The following is a 19742-nucleotide window of genomic DNA, read 5'->3' as shown; positions in this document are numbered from 1 at the left end:
GATCAATGTTGTGTTTTCTTACTTTTCACCCACTAGTGAATTAGTTGCATCTGTAATGGAGATTAATTTCTTAAACTTTTTATGTGATTGGGTTAGAGTTTCAGATGGCAATCTAATACCCTGGAGGTCCTTTGAAAACGAAGTCTGACTACCAGTGCGAGGCGGCAAGGGGGTCGGTGTGCAAATTGAAAGTAATCCTCAGACCTAGGCAGCAGTGCAGCTGGATTCACGTCTATTCATAATTCATCACTCAACAGCAGTGGGGTGAAGATTGTTCTATATGTGTAATAAAGCAAGAAGAGACGTCTCTGAAAGGCACTGACAGACTCACATAGATCAGCCATTGTGTTGCTGAACGTCCCAGGTGAGGGACACACGTCTCCGTCTGTCACAAGCAGAGAGACAGACGGAGACGATAGCTGCAAGTCACACCGCGTTAGCTCCTACAGCCATCCATCCGCGACTTTCAAGAGGAGAGCAGCTGACTGAGCCTCTGCCAGTCTAATATGAACTGTCAAAAGCCTAATTAGACAGCACCCAAGCATCACTCACAAAAGGCACCAGTTTCCCTCCAGTTGGAGCGTTCAAGTTTTTCCTGACCAGAAAGGAGTCAAACTGCTACACTGAACCCCGAGGGCGAGAGAAAGGAATAATTGGTAGCACATTTCCAGAACAAGCTTAAACATTTTAAGCACACACTTGTGGTTGGTAAGTTCAATATTCACTTTTCTCTGACTCTTTAAGTTTCCTCCAGCATTCATGAAAAATATCTAAAAACCTTTGCTGTAAAATCATTTAGATAAATTATGTTTAATCACAAGTTTTTCCCGGGTTCCAGGTTTAATGCAGTCATCCAAAACACACGATGAGGATACATCGGACTCAGAGGAACTGCCAAATCACACTGTAATTCTCTGTGTGTTTGTATTTTCTGATAAAAAAAAGATGATTTAATCCCTTGTTATTGTAAAAACATAAGTCACAGCTGCTTCATCACTTTTATCCTTGTAAACTCGGTAGGGTAAAATGAGTTTATTTCAATGATATAAAAAAGTCACTTTTCCCTGGGCTGTTTCTGTGATAAACTCTTTGAACTAAATTGAATCATTCATCACTTTTCAAATTAGGTATCTAACGCATGAGCATAACTGCAGCTGAGGATTTAATTCACTCGTGGGACAGATGCATAAATCCTTATAGCAGCTTGATGCTGACATTTTTTGGAAGACAGCAACAGCAAGTCAGCGTGATTGATGATGATGACAGACACATGACAGACACTCAGACAGCTTGTGGACCCCAGACACTCAGCACTGCTTTACCTAATAGAGATTAGGAAAAGTTGAAACAAATTCACAAGCCGAAACCCTGAAAACGGCTACACTCAGAGGGTGTTGAGGCTTCACCTTGAATACAGAAGTTCAGTGACATTTCCTCATCTTCAAAGATGCACAGTTTGCATAGTGACAACACTGAGCCTACTGCACACTGTGGAGGTGACTTTGGCTGTCAGAGATGTTGGCTGCCCCCTAAAGTTCTGACATCACACGGTCCTGATGCTGAGGAGGACACGGTGGAAGTGAGAAAAAGAAGGAAGGACTTTTAAAAGATGCGATGTGGTGAACTACTAGTTGGCATATAGTGCCTGTGTCATGATAATACTGTCATAAAGTTTTGTGTGCTAAAAAAGTGTTGTATTGGAATGTTATTGTGCTTAGGTTCCATAGTGCACGCAACAGCAAAACAAGCCTGGACATGTCTGAGAGCGAGAGCAGCGTCAGCATCCCAGGACTACTTCAACAACCTCTAATCAATAAAGTACAATGCAAAATATGTTTTAAAAAAAGTATACAAACAAAAAGTATGTTTGTAGAGGTGCAAACAACAAAAACACACTGTGGAGTACAACAAGGCCACGAAGGGAGGCCAGCTGGTGATGTGCAACCCAAAACTAAACTAATGACTCAGTCAAGCACTGCTTGAGCGCTCACTGGTTGCACTCCATATGACAGGAAGAGCAAACGGTAGATGCAAATTACAGATGCAGTAACATGGTAGTAAAAGTGAATGTTAAGACAGTAATGTGCAGGCCCCAAAGAGTAACAAGGTGGTTAATTTAGTTATTGCTACAGTAAAAATGTAAGCACCAAGGATACTTTTACATCTGACTTATGTTCTAATAATAATAATAGTAGTAATGTACACTTCCCATGATGCCCATGGGATGCCCATTACTCTGCATTTAACCCATTCACTCAGTGAAGCAGTGGGCAGCCACCAGCGACCAGGAGCAGTGTTCAGGGGTACCTCAGGGTAGCCATTCAGTGGGTTCAAACCCCCGACCTTCCGATCATGGGGGCAACCACTCTACTCCACTCTCTACTGAGCTGTCCCTATTGCTGGCACCAAATTCACACTTCAAATTAGGTAGTGTGTCATCAGTGAAAATAACATCTTAAGTGTCACAATTGCAAATTTCCAATAAAATGTAAATATATTTAAATAAATATAAATAATAATGATAAATAATTTTATGGCTATAACACCCATCCCTACTACTAGATTGGCTATAGCCACATAATGTGTTTTTCTCATGTTTGTGCTGAGTCAGGCTAACAGACTGCTGCCATTACTGTTTTATTTAGCATATAGACATGAGAGTGGCATTGAGCTTGCGTCCTATGATGTTATTTTATTATATATTTACATTTTATTTGGGACTACCGAAGCAGGAGTGTAACAAGATATTGGAAAACGCAAAGACAGACCCAGAGTAAATATAACTTAAAGATGTGATATATTAGGTTACCTCCAGAGTAAAGCTCACTGCACCGTGTGCTTTGTCAGCTCTTTGTAGATATCCTAATTGCATTTTTAGAGATTAGTCATAAGGCTGACATGGCTTATGTGAAATACAGCATTAAAACCATAGGTGAACAATAATTTGCAACCAGGAGGTTTTTTCTATGTGTCTGCCATTCCTGACCTCCCTGTTTCTAAACTGCACCGGCTCATCGTTGTCACTGATATTTTGTAAGATGTTGCTGTTCCATGTAACGAGTCTCATTAGGCTGCTGCTCCAGCAGGGTAGGTCATAAAAGGTCATCAGCATCCAAATCAACAGCTCATAACTAACATCTGCTTCAAATTAGGATTGACAATCTCAGTTTCTGTTTCTGCCAATTTGGATATTTTCAGTGTTGCTATCGTTTCACACTACATTGAGGAAGATCATCTAAATATGCCTATTTAAATACAAAAATACAGCTGAATATCTTTCTCGTCTCGTTCCTCAGAGTCGACCATTGAATGTGAGAGATTATCAGAAGTAACCACGAGTTCACTCCTCTATACTAATATCTTTTTCTGTAAAGAATTTCTACGCAGCTCACTCCACAGCAGTGAGCAGACCCAGCTCTCACTCTCGTCTTACGTTCAGTAATACAACACAAACCTGTGCTGCAGAAACAGAGCGTTGACAGCTAGCCTTGTTTTAAAAAAGAAAAATACATCAAGACCGGTGACATCTCCACAGCTGTTATCCGTCAGTGCTTTGTTCCCTTAAATGCAAACAAATGCTAGAATTGATCACTTCTCTTTCAGATATTTGACACGAGCAAAGCGATTTTGCTCCAGAACGCATTTCCTGATAAAATAGGGCACCTCTGACATCAGCGTGAGTCTACATTAAGGTGAAAATGACGCAGAAATATCCACAAGTGTTCCTGACCAGTAATTATCCCTGTCTGACACACATGCAGCAGGAATAGCCGCTGGCCTGAACGGGATTACAGCGTAATGACATGCTGATGAAATGTACTGGGCCATCCAGCTCTGTCTATGTTATGGCCTGTTGTCCATATTTCAGCTGAGCCTGTTTGTATGGCCTACTTCGCAGTCCCACACTCTAATCCCGTGCCGATGGGAACTGCCACGCCGCCTGGTCCCCTTCCCATCTCTCCTCCACTCAGCTTTAATCTCACTTCGGCTAAGATGGTGATGGCGAGCGCCAAAGTGGGGATGGCTGACAGTCAAAAGCAGCCTCGGTTAAAGTGTGTTTTTGATTCTGATAAACAAAAACTACTTTAACTAAATCTCGTTATTTTGTCCACAATTTACAGTCTTCGCATGAATGAAAACAGCAGCGGATAAAACGACTGTGTGCCGTTTGGAGCTGTGAGCGAGTGGCATGTCTTCCTTCCTGCTGCGCCGATCCTAATAATTTGAGAATAGCGTGGTCTGGGATTTTGGTGTAATTATCCGAGAGCGCTAATTGCAGTAAGAATTCGGAAGCAATTATGAGGATCTTGAGCATCGACGCAGGCACTGAATCTGCATTGCGCAGAGTCTCACAGCAGCTGTTGATTAATCCTCAAGCTTCACTAACACACAAATCCCTGCACAAAACTTGTGGAGATAATCATTCATAAGTTAAATCCCAAATTTATTCGCTCATCCCTTTATTTGATTTGTGCGCACAAGGAGGGGATGTTTAGTCTGGAAAGAAACTCTTGTTTATAGCTTTGAGCTGAAGCAGAAGAAGCAGAATGTTCAGTATCTGTGCCACGTCTTCTGAGAGATTAACTAATGTGGCAGCAAGCTGCCTGATAAAAGGACTCAAGAAGTCAAGTGGCGGGAAAGAGAAGAAGGCGCTGACCAATGAGGGAAACGAAACAAAGCAGTCAAGAAAACGAGGAGAAACGAGAGGAGAGAAAAGCAGTTATTGAGCACAGGAAAGCAGAGGAGGGCGCAAGAAGAAATTATAAATAGAAATAAAAGAGCTTCTTCTTTTTAGTTTTCTTTTTTTTTTTACAGGGTGACAGATAAAAACAGAAAGCAGAGATGTGAAATGGTTTAGGGAAGGTGATGAGGGATTATACATCCTGACAGAGCCACAGAAGAAAGAGAGCCTTAGAAATGGATTTGTCAAAAGTGAGGCACTTCAGAGGAACGTGGACTGCAACCGTGTGTGTGTGTGTGTGTGTGTGTGTGTGTGTGTGTGTGTGTGTGTGTGTGTGTGTGTGTACGTGTGGTTGACAGCCACACTCTCTTATCTCTCTGTTGTAAATCTGAACTCAAAAGAGAATCTGTCACCGACTGTGCTGCTGCTGCCGTTGTCCATAGAACCTCTCTGAGAACCCAATTGAACACTTACATACTGACAATGAAATTGTAAGGTACACATAAGTTCTGCAAAAAGAAATACAAAAAAAACATGTACAGGCTCTCAGATGAGGCTTTCTATAGCGTCAACAATGACAGCACCTGTGATGAAGGCTTAGTGAGAGAAAGGGCTGGGGGCTGTGGGGCGGGGGGGATTGGTTTACCCCCAAAGCAAACAAACAACTGTCCACGGTACAAGCGCGAAGGATGAGCAATGAGTGTCCTTAAAGGAGATCACCATGCCTCACCATCTCACCAAGTCCAATGCAGATTACGGCATTGCGGCCTTTTATCTGCCATGCAAAGGGACCTCTTTAAAGTCTCTAGGCATAGCTTTGGGCACCCAGTAATTGGGTCCTGCCTGCACATTAAACATAGATCTGTTCTGGCATCACGCAGGAACTCAGCATCGGATGTACTGGGATGAAACAGCATGCTGGATGGAGTAAGAGGCACACACTGTGCCACACCAAAAAAAGAAGGAGAAGAAGAAGAAAAAAAGATAAAAACCTCACCCGTGCAAACAGACTGAACCACAGCTACAGTCAGACATACAAATTATTCACAGGCTCTTTTGAAACTGTTTACTCTGGGATGCAGATGCTGCCTTCCTCACACTGAGACAGTCGAGAGATAAACTGAAAGTGGTTCTGATGAGGGATTGGTTGTGAAGGATTTGATTGTGGGACAAAAGTGAGATGCAGAGGAGTTCTTTGAAGGAAAGCTACAGTATGCATGCATACAATAGACTGACAGAGGCAAAAGGAAGCAGGCAGGGCTGCCTTTGAAATAGGTGAAAGAGGCTGTGACAGTGTGTTGTCAGGCAGGCGAGCTGATCCCTGATTCTGTGATCAATGTTTTCCAAGAAAATAAAATTTAAAAAAAGATGAATAATTCAAAACAGACGAGTGACAGGCTCGTGAAGACGGGTAAAGCAACAGCGCTCGTCTGGCTCGCATAATAAATTCATAACATTCCCCTGATGTCCAGAACCGGCTTGTCCTTTTCGCCCGAAAGTGTGGCAAACAGCACACATCAGAGAGTACACCTGTCAGAGCTCGAAAATGTGACAGAGCATGAGCAAAGATGCGCTTGTGTACATAGGCAGCAGCACAGTCGCATGGACGGATATTTATAGCTACGCAGATCTGCAGATTGTGATCTATACCGACAAACATAACCCCATAATTCTAAGAAGCAGCATGAAATCCACCTCCACATATAAAATGTACCCACCGTGTTCCAGCTATTCTGTGAGCAGAGTATAGCCTCCATAAGGTATTGACCTAAACAACAGAAAAGAAACTTGCCACAGCTGTGATTTAGTTCAAAGCAAAGAATCTCAGCAGACTACTTCTGATCAAACACGTCTGACAGGCAAACCGAACCCGTACACTCCCACAAAGGAAGGGGGGGAAGATGAGAGGAACCACAGTCTGTTAAGCCCAATCTCATCACACCCATCTGTCACGGTTACACACGGACATTTACAGCTGCACATTTATTAGCTCAAATCAGGCCGGAAGAAAACAGGGAGAGATTTTCTTCCTTTCAGATGACAGCCTGGAATAAAGCTTCCCCCTATAAATATACTGTCCCTCTCTCTGCCACTGCATGAAAATAACACACTTGCTTCTCAGTGCACGGCAAGTAGGGTCATCTTTTATGGACTCTGCTATAGCTGCTGTTTTAAGTGGACTAATATTAACAAGGCATGTGTAAATAAAAATCAATTAACCTTTAATTCTCAGCATTATAAAAAGCTTCAGCATTTTCATAAAGTGGAGGTATTTCTATATCTTCTTAAACTATTTGAAAAAGGAAGCCAGCTCAAACTAACATCTCCATAATTATGTATTACACTGACACACGGCTGTAACACCTTCGAGCTACAAGCTCAAACGCTCTAATGAACACAGTAACGTCTGATATGTCTTACTTGACTTCAGTGTCACCTCCTTTGATTTATTAAAGAGGAATAATTTTCTTTTACCTCTGGTGATCAAAATCTGAAAAATGAGGAGTCTCTTGAATATATTTAGGGAGCAGAAGTTAGCCAGTAGTTAGAGCTGTATCCACGAATCCATTCTTTTATTTGACACTTCCTAATTATGATCCAAATTTCAATTTAAAAAAAATGCTTGAAAGCTTCTTTTAGGTTCTTTTGAGAATTATATTTAATTTTGTTTGAGCTGGAGGCAGCATCAGGTTACATTAACTGAAAACAGGGGGAGGCCGCTAGCTTTGCTGTGTCCAATTTGCTGTCACAAAACCTGCAAACTGCTGGAGACTCATTGTTCCCAGACCAGAAGTAATCAAGTAAAAAGAAAGCACACCCTCTCTCAGTTCTAAGGTTTTACGTATAAAGCCATAATAGAAAAACGTATGTGGTCCTCGGCAGGTGTTAAAATTGAAAAATACAACCTGAAATGAAACATTACACATATTTCCGAGTCACTATTTAAACGAAAACTGGACAATAAAATGTTTCCACATTGGAAGGAAGGATTCATCAGCTCGGGAAATGGGATCATCCAATGAGCACGTGAATGAACAGTTATTCAATTCCGAAAGTGAAGTTCACTGATTTGAAATCAAGCATAAACAAGGTTTACATTACAGTTCAAATGCTCCCATTTCTTGTTTCTATTGGGAGCAACTAAAGTGCACGCAAGCTAGCAAAAATATACTACAAAAGACGCAACACATAAGGCAAGTGAAGCGAGGATAAAAGGAAAGAGCAGCCTGACTGCGCAGTTCAATCTCATCTCCCTGTTCCACTGATCTCCACTTCAGGAAAATGATTTGATCAACTGATTATCTGATTTATGTTCAACAGCTGAAAAGGAGATAAAAGTCAGCTTTAGTTCTGTCAGCGTGATCCGCGGAGTAGACAGAGAGGAGAGTTGGAGGTCGTGGAGTGAGCTGAAGATGCAAAGAGGCGTGAGTGTTTAGTCTTCATTTATACAGACGGTTCAGTCGGATATTTAAAATAGCTTTAGTAGGTTCAAAGAACAATTATTTAATGAGGATGAGTAAGAGAAACAGACAATACCTAAAAGAGCTCCACGGACAAAAGTAGACATGGAAGCAATGCGCCGGAGTATTCATATTCTGCACGACTGATCTTGATATAAATGCAAAATTAGCTGATCCGGGCCAAGATGTTGAAGTAGCAGAGAGAAAACCATCTATTGCAGTAATGCAATCACTTAGACATAATAACAGATGCATAGCTCCTGTGAAAAACACGTCATGTCAACTGAATCCAGTTCAGCTTGGCAAACTTTATACACATCTGGAACAATTTTACGCTACAATATGCACTATGGGCTCACCACCTGGAAACAACAACGTCGGACCCCATCAAAATCTGCAAAAAGGCTCGTTACATAAGAATGAGCATCATTATTTTACAATTTCAACAAAATATAATACATTAAACTGGAAAAACGCTGCCAAACGTGCAGATATCCAAGTGTTTAAGCAAAATTAAACACATTTAAGTATTTAAGCAGGTGGCTGTGGCTCAGGAGAGGCGGTAGTGCAGGTCATCTACTAATTAGGAGGTTGGTGGTTCGATCCCTGGACGCTCCAGTCTGCATGCCAAAGTATCCATGGGGAAGATGCTGAACCCAGAGTTGCTTATCGGAGTGTGATTGTTAGACAGAAATCACTTGGACGTAGAAAGAAAGTGCTTCTGTGAATGAGCCATGTTGTATAAAGAGCTTTGTGATGAGCCCTTTCCTCTACTCCCTCTTCACCCACGACTACAGACCTGCTGATGGTTCCAACACCATCATTAAGTTTGCAGATGACACCACGGTGATTGGCCTCATCAGTGACAACGATGAGGCCGCCTACAGGGAGGAGGTGGATCGTCTGGCTGAGTGGTGCGACAGAAACAACCTTCTGCTCAACACCGAGAAGACTAAGGAGCTCATCGTGGACTACAGGAGGAATGCTGACCCACATCCACCCATCCACATTAAGGGGACAGCTGTGGAGCGTGTGAGCAGCTTCAAGTTCCTGGGAGTCCACATCTCCGAGGATCTCATCTGGACGACCAACTGCTCCAAGCTGGTCAAGAAGGCTCACCAGCGCCTCTTCTTCTTGAGGACTCTGAGGAAGAACCACCTGTCCTCAGACATCCTGGTGAACTTCTATCGCTGCACCATCGAGAGCCTCCTGACCAACTGTATAACAGTCTGGTATGGGAACTGCTCTGCCTCGGACCGGAAGGCATTGCAGAGGGTCGTGAAAACTGCCCAGCGCATCGCCGGAGCACCACTTCCTGCCATAAAGAACATCTACAGGAAGCGGTGTCTGAAAAGGGCTGGGAAAATCATCAAAGACCCCAGTCACCCATCACATGGACTCTTCACCCTCCTGCCCTCTGGGAGGCGCTACAGGAGCCTCCGGACTAAGACCACCAGGAACAGCTTCTTCCCCACAGCTGTCAGACTCCTGAACTCTGCCTCCTGACATCTGACCCACATTAAACTCATGGTCTGGACATACACACACCCACAACCACCTACACACACACACAATGGACAACTGTACCCTCAAACACACAATAATAACATGGACTGAACCACCACTCACAACCACTAGCACTTTATATACCTCTGTAGAAATTATCCACATATCTCACTTATCTTAACTGCACTATAGCTCTGTGTAAATAATCATTCTGTACATACGATAATTTTTAATCCTACAACTGTTTATAACTTGCATAGTTCACATTTATGTATAACTGTATATCTCAGATTTCTGTATAGTTTTTTATTTCATATTTATATCCTGTTCATAGCCTGTACATAGCTTGTACTCACTACAGCCTGTACATACTTATAGTTATAGAATATTCATAACATACTTCATACTGTGTACATTATAACATACCATAATAGACCCATTTCTGTAATATACTTATATATCTATATTATTGCTAATATATATTGTAATATATCTATATCATGGCTAAAGCACTTCTGGATGGATGCAAACTGCATTTCGTTGCCCTGTACCTGTGCATGTGCAATGACAATAAAGTTGAATTCTATTCTATTGAGTGCTCGAGAAGAAAAGAACTGTTTATCATTTTCTACAGAGAATTGTAAATACTGCTTACAGAAAGTACACTCTGTCTTGAAATACCAACATCCATGTGACTCAATGATAATTTGTCTTTGCTTTAGTAATTCTGCTTATGTCCTTCATTCAGTGTATTGTTAAGTGTCGTATGGTTACACAGTTTTACCATTCCTGATCCTCTCAGCTTTTGTATCTTATTTGTTTTTATATTTCTCGATTTAGCTCTTTGCTACTTTCTTCATAGCTCCCTCGCCGCCGGCTGGGATATATTAATACATCCAATTTAGCAGCCCTGAATTGAATAAACATGTATGAACGTTATGCGACAGACTGGCGACCTGTCCGGGTGTACCCCGCCTCTCCCCCTATGACAGCTGGGATAGGCTCCAGTGCCCCCCGCGACCCTGGGAAGGATAAGCGGAAGCAAATGGATGGATGGATGGATGGATGTATGAACGTTATTATTAACATTAACATTATTATTGATGGGTCTTTACCTTACAATATAAAGCGCCTTGAGATGACTGTTGTTGTGATTTGGTGCTATATAGATACAACTGAACTGAACACGGATGCATGGATGTTTATGTGCTATCAACTACTAGCCACTATTTAAATATATAAAGATAAGCATCACCGCACAAACACTTAACTGAGTGTTTTCAGAGATCAGCTGGATCGAACACACTCTTAACTATTGTGAACATCAGGACCTATTTGAAGACTGATTAATTAATCCCTTCCTTGATACTCTACTCTGACCACTACACATGAAGGTCTCATTAAGCCAAAGTCATTAACCGTATCTGGACTGAGGGAACACTATAAAGGGAGAAAAAAAGGTATATTTGATTAAGCACTTAAATATTAATTAGTGGATGATGTTGACTGGATGAGGGTGTGCAGGTGTGCTTGAAGATAAAGCTGCGGAAGTTTAATTAGGTATTGCAGTTTAATCGTGATGTGTTTTAATGCATGTGAGGGCAAGAAAAATGGGAAAATGTCGCGACTGCAAACACTTATGCGTTAATCTAATCTTGCTCGTAGTTACATAATTTAAGAGAGCTGATTATGAAGCGATCTCATGTGCGGGGTCTGTGGTATGAAAGATATGTGTAACTTGAGTCAGCCCACAGGACACAGCTGGCTTGACGCAGTGGTCCCAGATACAGTAAGCCGCGACCGCCTGGCTCAGCTGCTGCAAATGCAGTTTAATGACAGAGCTGGAAAGACTGATGCCCCTCGAAGCATGAAGTAATAATATTTCTGGAATCTATCAGTCGCTTTATACAAAGTAGAAAAGGTAAATTTACATTTTTATCTGCAAGTTATTTTCCATTGATGTGTTTAGAAAAACACTCTAAAATCCTTTTGAAAACATGAACTCTACTTTGGGCTAAATGTGAATTTATGATGTGAGAGTTACGGGTAAAATAGATAAAAGGCAGCTTTTAAAACAAGCTGTATTCAGAGAGTTAACATCTCTTACAGTCTGGGTACTTTTTCATTTGAAGAATCAAAACATTTCTCAACACGTCCTGAACAAAGGAGACAAATAATGCTTTAGGATTCTGCAGTGAGATGAAAACAACCGGGTGCCCTTCAGAGATGAGTGTTTCCATGCTACTGAATTACAGTGCCGCAAAAAGTGTTTGCCCCCTTCTTGATTTCTTACTTTTTTGCCTACTTGTCACACTGGCATTCTTCAGGTTATCATCAAATTTTAATATTACATAACAATAACACAGGTAAATACATAATGAAAATTCAAAAAGATTTTGGATTTATTATGGAATAATCTATCCAAGCCTACCGTTGCACTGTGTACAAAGTAATTACCTCCTGAACCTGATAACTGGCTATTCCACCCTTGGCGGCAAGAACTGCAATGTTTGTGATACCTTCAGACACATTGGAGGGTTTTCCAACATGAACGTCTTTAAGGTCACGCAGAAGCAGCTCAGTCTTATTTAAGTCCAGACTTTGACTTGGATTCTCCAAAACATTCATTTGTTGTTTGAGCCAATCAGAGGTGGACTTGTCACTGTTGAGTGCCCTTGAGCTTCAGGACATGAAGTAATGAGCGGAAATCCTCCTTCGGGGTTTTCTGGTATGGAGCAGAATCCATGGTTCCCTGAGTTACAGTGAGTCGTCCTGAAGCAACCGAGCCCCCCAGACCATCACACTACTGCCACCGTGTCTGACTGCTGCTGGGATGTTCTCTTTATGAAACGCTGTTAGTCCGATGCAGATGTAACGGGACTCAAACCTTCCAGAAAGTTCAGCTTCTGTCTCATCAGTCAGAAGATTTTCCCAGGAGTCTCTGAGGTCATCCAGATGTTTGTTGGCAGATGTGGTGTTCTCCTTGGACTCTCCCATGGAGGCCATTTTACCAAGTCTCTTTTTTATGGTTGAGTCATGACCTCTGACCTTAACAGAGCCAGACGAGGCCTGCAGGTCTTTAGATGTTGTTCTGGTTCTTCTGTGACCTCCTGGGAGAATTTTGGAAGGCTGGTCACTCCTGTGAAGGTTCAGCGCTGTGATGAGGTAAATACTTTCTCACAGCATTGCACGTTAAATGCTATGACTGAGAATAAAGTGTTATGGTGGCGGTTGAGCAGTTAGAAATGACAGGTAACCAATATTACAGTATGAATACCATTTACTCTGGTTAGTTGTTTCCTTTTGCATGCATTTCATCTGATAACTTAAAACAAGTGATGTCAAATGCAGAATCTATATCTCAGATGTAAAAGGACAGTTTTCATACTGCCAGACACAGACTGCCCAAAGATGGCACAGCAGTGAGCCCATGTTTTATGTTTTTAATAGCAGAACGAAGTTGGCATACAATTTAAAACTTGAATAAACAGTTATCTGTGTCACTTATTAGTTTATTCACGACTTGCTAATGATATATCATGTATTATTTTTGACTGGACAGATGGATTATTCTTGATTTAAGGAGATTATTTTTGAGGAACTGCCATATGTAGTCCTCAGAGTCCTGTTTAAATAATTTCTTACGCTATTAAGGATAACTTCTCTGATGAGACACCGAGCAGGAGCCCTGAACTCCATTTTCTCCAGCAATCTCAGCCATGATTGTCGATCCATATTGAGAAATTTTGTTTTATAGCCGTCCAGTCGCACCACTTTAAGCTGCCAGCAGCAGCAGAAATACATAAAATGAAATGAGGCGGAGAGTCTGACAAGTATATAAGCTCCCCAGAAACCCTCCTCTTCAAGCCCTAGCACAGCTCAGTGATGGAGACTCTTTGCTCTCTGACACACACGCTCAAGTATCAGCTCAGACACATTAGAGGTTTAAATAGTTGATCTCTCTTTTCTGTGTTGTTTTATAGATGATTTCATTTTTAGATCCAGCTGGCCTGGTGTGAAGCATTCATCGCCACAAACGTTCTCATCCTAAGGAGCGCTGGGCAAACAAACTGACTTCATGCAAGAAGCATGAGACAAAGTGTGATCTCTGAACTCCTCTTAACTGTGTAAACGCAGACACTCGTGAGACTCATTTGATTCCTCTTATTATTTACGTAACTACTAAGACCGTCTCATCGCACATTCTTTCATCCAGAGGCCGCGGAAAACATAAAATATGCAGCATCCAGAGTGCAAAAACCACTTCTCTCATGCCATCGCTTCCTCTCTGGATCTCGCCTGTGTCCTCCAAAGTCACTCTAGAAAAATCATCATCAGCTTAAGCGAGCAAAATTTCAAAAGTACACAGATAATACAAGAAGTTGAGGTATTATAAATAGGCTGTGCAATAAAAAGAAAATACATTAGCTAATGTAGTTTTAAACTGAAGGTAGATATATTTTCTGAGTGGGCCGTGACAGAAATTGCATCTGTATTGTTCTGGGTTGATTTATTTCTTTGGCTTTGATTCTATGGCTTTTAAAAAAATCTAGCGAAAGCCTCTGTAGTTACTAGCGGCTCCATTAGAGTCACATAAATAAGCAGCCCTGCAATGACAAACTGCAGCGTGTGGCACTTCATGACTGCACTGCCGTACTAATTCATCTAAAGCTTCAGCCTATTTTCCGCAGGTCAGGGAGCATAATTTTGAATAAAAACGCTCACATTTGGCCTTGATTAAGCCCTGGAAAAAGGTACACACACACACACTCACACACATGCAAGAGTCTAATTTCACTAAATTATTCTAGATGCCATTTGAAGATCAGTTCACATTCATAAGGTGATATATTGAGATCAGTAATTGCCATCCAGGGGACACAGGTGTTTCTGCAGCAACCACGGTTACGTAAAGACTGTCAAGCTGCTCGAGCAATCTTAAAATAGTTAGCTGAATGTAATATATAAACAGTGAAATAGTAAAATGCATAGCTCCAGGAGCTCCAGTTTCCCCTAGCATCAAAAAAACATAGAGGACTTTTTCTCCTGTCATGTGCTCTCAAACAAGGCACGGTGGCTGGCAACTACTACTAATATAAGGATGGGTTACAAGAGGAGAACTAGCTTTCCTACAGGGATGAATAAAGGAAATCTTACCCTCTATGAGTAATGAATAAATGATTAAACCAGAACGTCACTGATGTAGTAGCTCGTCCGACTCATGATCATCACAATTCACAGGTCATTATAATGTGTGAGGTACAGAAAGAAAGTAATAGGCTTCGCAGTCATTGGTTGGCGGTATTTTATAAACTAATGAAAATTCAAATCTACTAAAAAGTCAAGGAGGATTGCAAACAGTCACACGCGGGAAACTACAAGCTGAGCATTACTCAGGAGGAGTGATTTTTGTGACAAGCAGAATGACCTTGACCTTGATCCTTGCGTGTAAGTTTCACTAAATTCTGGCCAGTACTCTGTGAGCACTAGCAGGTCTAATCTCCGAGCTACATCATTAGATCCCTACCATAAATATTAGTTAAATAGCCAAAAGTGGCAATAGGCAGCTGGAATATTTGGTTTAACATGTTAAATAAAGGATTAGCCATTTGACAGAGTACAGAATTAGCTAATAGTAATAGATAAATTGATAAAATTCCCTCCAACTAGAAGCTGAAAAAAATCCATCTTTTTGGTCAGATTTTATCCCAACTGCACTCAGTTCGAGGATGCGATTGGACTGATCTGACAGGGCTGTTGTGGTCCATCTGGCATAGGACTACTGCTCTAAGGTAACGAGGTCAACCGGGCACTAATGTCACAACAAATGCGAAATGAAGAAATCACATTTTTAAAAAGACTTGTAACGCCCACGCGCTCTCTAAGCTCTGCATTAAGGTTACAGCCCCGTCTGAATGTCTGTAATGGCATTACAGTAGTCTGTGGGAGGCCGGCCAGCGGACGCAGGCCGACGATCATTCCAGCTGGACATCTTAACGCAGACAGATGACACGCCAGCCTGCCTGCAGGTATCGGACAGCCACTCGCAGGAGCACTCTCTCCTTTCAGTCCCGCATCGCATGCCTCCTCCTCCCTTTTCCTCCCTCAGCACTCTCCTCCCTGTAAGAGCAGCGATGCCCTCATCTCGCTGACAGTGGATGCATCTCTGTTTTATTGCCCTCATAAATACTGTGGAGTTGAAAACAATGAGGCACTGTTAAGCTGAGCCAATGTGACTGTTGAGCTTGGATGACAGCTTTATGTGCAACAGAAAGGTTCAAAATGAGAAGGTAAGTGTAGGCGTAGTAAAGGACAAGGCTAACAGGCCTGCTTTAATAATGCACTCTGAGGAACTTTGCAGACATTTCATTACTGACACATAAATCTGTCAAATAAGGAGGCTAAGTGGCACCTCGGGTACCATTAAGAGCTGTTTCATAATTGCCTTCACTTCAGTTGCTGTTTTTTCTTGATTTTCTTTAAGTAACTGCTCTCAGCAGAGATCTATAAGATGACACATGGAGGCACAAAATGCACAGCAGAAATCCAGTAATAATCCTGGGATTAATAAGAATGTAAGATGTTAAAGGAACTGCACCTACAGTACCTTAAGCAGATTAAGCATTTGCAATGTGACCCTTACTGTATGAACCCAGTGTCCAAGGACACTTCAACAGGTCGAAAGCAGCCAGTGACTGAACAAAAGCTAAGGCACCCGACTGCAGGACGCCAAACATAATTCTTCAGTCACAGCGCATGAAAAGAGGAAACATGGTGTTTGAAAGGATTTTCATTTGAATGTTGGTGAAATTACCGACTCTGCGGCTCTCTACCCGCCTCTTATTGGTTTAACGGTGACCGATTACCTGGGGCAAGCATGCAGGGACACTACGGTTAAAAATCGTTGAAAGGGCCAGTCTCAGACTGACTGAATCAATGTCAGTCAGTCTGAGACTGGCCCTTTCAGCCTGTGGCTGAGAGATGTGAATGTCACGGTATAAAAACAGGGTAGTCCGACAGACTTGGACTCGAGTACTTTCAGGGACCTTTGTTGCATCTCATTATCCTCCTTTGTCAACAAGTGACCCCCAAAATACTCAGATGATCAAACTCACAGGAATTACAATTCCCTCGTGTACTATCTTAAAAACAGAAACACATCAAATGTGCAATTTCAGCAACAAAGCAGCCAGTTACAGTATGTATGCAAGCACTGTTGGACCAGAGGAAGAAAGAGATTAAAGCAAAACTATATTCAGAATTTTCCTAAAATAATCATCCGTCTTCCAGAGACTGCACTAAGAACAGAGCAGAGGCGCAGTAAAAACAGAGCTGGGAGAGGGCTGAGCAAACACCGACAGAGGGTTTAAGACATGCCAGGCGGAGGACAGGCACCGAGCCTCTCACACCGAGACAACTGCAGGGATCGATCAAAGACTGCCTCCCCCCTTCCCTCGTTTAGATCATCAAAACCTAATTGACAAATGGTAACCAATGACACACACATACACACACAGTGGCTCTGCTTGCATGGTTGCACTAGCACACCATCCCGAGGTTGACAATAGAAAAGCACGAGATAATGAGACCTGATGTCCAACTGAGTTAGAGAGCAAATCAATCACATAACAGAGTGAGAAGTGTCTGAGGGGATGGGATGTGTGGATGATTACAGGCGCAGCCTTGGGCTCATCAGGTTGTCTGTTAAGGTGAGAGTTGAATATAGCAAAGTGGAAGAACGAGTGAAAGACACATGCAGCAAAGAAGAGGGACACAAATGATAAACGCCATGTGCACGGTCTCGTTTTGTGGCACATTAATGGATCACAGAGGAGTATGGAAAAGTGTTTGTTTGATTGCGAGAAAAGATGGGCACTTGACTCACCCAGGAGTACAAGTTGACCGGCTCTCCCTCCACATCTGAGCCTGGAGGTACCCTGGTCTCCGCTGGCCGTCTCCTCCGAGTCTGTGCAGGATGATGTTACAGTGTTGGTCCTCCAGCTTCTCCAGATGCTGGGCTTCTTCTTCCTCCTCCTCTTCCCGCAGCAGCAGCAGCAGCTGGACCGAAGTGCATTCACTCACCTTCCCTCACCGTTCTCTGCTCCTCCCAGCAATGCCGCGGAATTATCTTTCGCCTCCCAAATGGAGTCCCCCGATTCCCCTTCACCTCTGCTTTGTGCTACAGAGCCAGCAGGAGCTCCTGCCACAGCTCTGCGCGTCGGCGAAGGCAGCCACTAGCAGCGGCGAGCGGGATGGACTGATGGAGCTGTGGTTACTGGATCGCGTTTGTGTGAGTGTGCTGGCATTTGTGTGTGAGGGATGTAGAGCGAAGTGTGTGTATGAGTGTGTGTGTTTGAAAGAAGACCCGGCTTCTGATCATTGGGGCTCATCTGCACTCTCTCTCTCTCGCTCTCGTACTCGGGCAGTTTTGCGCTGCATTCACGTTCCGTGTATAAAAACGGAAAAGAGTCAGCTGCTTAGAAATTCAGCCCACCTCAGCTGAATTAAAATGTATGAATGATGAAATACATTTCAGCACATTTCAAAATTATTCGTTTCTACTACAATATTTTACTATTTGATTTATTCAGTTTGTGTTTGATTAAGATTTTTATTTATTTATTTTATTTTCATGTATTTAAACTATATTCTCGCTTTCCTCGGCAATACCCTAAACTTCTTATGATGTAGTAAACAACATCTAATTTACTGTAGGCTATTTCCGCCCAGCTAATAGAAATATCTATAAAAATTCTACTTTTAGCTCCGTTTTTGTCCTCCACCACCTTGCCAGGGGTCTCTCATTAAACAGTAGGCAGGTGTTCTGCAGTGGATTTACCAGAGCCTACTTGTAAACAGTTGCTAGAGCTGCTACTTGAAACTAGCAGTGAGAATGAATGAAAGCAGAAAATATTTCTGACCATAAAGCCAAAACAATGAGCCGAAGGACAGTAAAACTCTGCAGAGTTGTAGAGATCTGCAAAGACAAGTGGTTTTTGTACAGGCCGTCCTTGCATCTACAGCTAGTTCTATATTTGTTTGGCCCTGTAATCGATTTTAAATCAAATAGACACGAAGTGGTTGAAGTGCAGGTTTTCATCTTTAATTATTACAACAACTGTGCATTAAATGTTTGAAAATTACAGTAGTTTTTATACACAGGCTCCCATTTTTGAGGCACATTATTTATTGGACCATTGATTGCAGTTTCATGGCCGGATGAGACCCATTCCCTTTTTATTTCATGACAAATGAAGCAGAAATCATATCTGAAGTTAAAGTGTCGAGTTTGTATTTTACAGTTTTTCGTTGTAATTTCTGAATTTGACAAGAACAAGAAGTTACCAGAGATACAAAAGGCTTTAGGAGGGCCAAATCAATAATTTAGTTCATTCGTAAAAAGAAGGAATGGCGAGCTGAGCAACACCAAAAGACTCAAAAACCAAAGGAGGTAAAGTGGATGAAGACAGAATTTTTTCCATAGTTGACAATTATCAGACCAAGATAAGATCACTGCTGAGGAGACGAGTGTATCATTGTCAAGCTCTATAATTTACTAAAAGTTCTGCAAAAGTGTTTTTCAAATACAGAGAACAATGAAATACAAACCACTAGCTACACTCAGGGAGGTCCCATTACACTTTGCCAGGAGACATCTAAAAGAGCCTGCAGGTTTCTGAACATACATAAAAATCTTGTACTAGAATGATGGGAATAGAAAAGTCTGGGCAAGGAGAGAAACATGAAAAGCAATAACATATCATTGCTGGAGCCAATATTATACTATAAGGATGTATAGCCACTACTGTTTATTATTATTATTACCTTTATTTTGCCAGGAAGTCCCACTGAGATCACATTATCTTTTACGAGATAGCCCTGACTGAGGTTGCAGCCACACAACCTAAAGCGTCTAAAAATGCTACAAATGCAATATAAAATATAAAACCACAGCTTAAAACACAATATAAAAATACCCATAACATAAAATGCTAAATCATTAAGTGATTTGTCAAAAGAAACATCCACAAATCTTTCACTGCATTCCTCATTATGCTTCTAAATTCACCAATGGATAGAGGCATGTTTAAATT

The 19742-nt window shown here is 41.9% G+C and overlaps 1 protein-coding gene across 1 annotated transcript in view; it reads right to left on the bottom strand.

Moving 5' to 3' along the window:
• The window catches only part of lingo3a (leucine rich repeat and Ig domain containing 3a), a 31176-nt gene extending 13129 nt beyond the window's left edge, over positions 1–18047 (bottom strand). The window contains exon 1 of the mRNA XM_006790347.3: positions 17534–18047. The gene's annotated coding sequence lies outside the window, so the exon portion shown is untranslated. The remainder of the gene's footprint in view (positions 1–17533) is intronic.
• Between the last annotated feature and the right edge of the window lie 1695 nt (positions 18048–19742).

The sequence above is a fragment of the Neolamprologus brichardi genome, chromosome 23 (assembly GCF_056152115.1).
Source record: "Neolamprologus brichardi isolate AB-2024 chromosome 23, ASM5615211v1, whole genome shotgun sequence".
Taxonomy (NCBI): domain Eukaryota; kingdom Metazoa; phylum Chordata; class Actinopteri; order Cichliformes; family Cichlidae; genus Neolamprologus; species Neolamprologus brichardi.
This window is presented reverse-complemented; position numbering and strand designations above follow the sequence as displayed.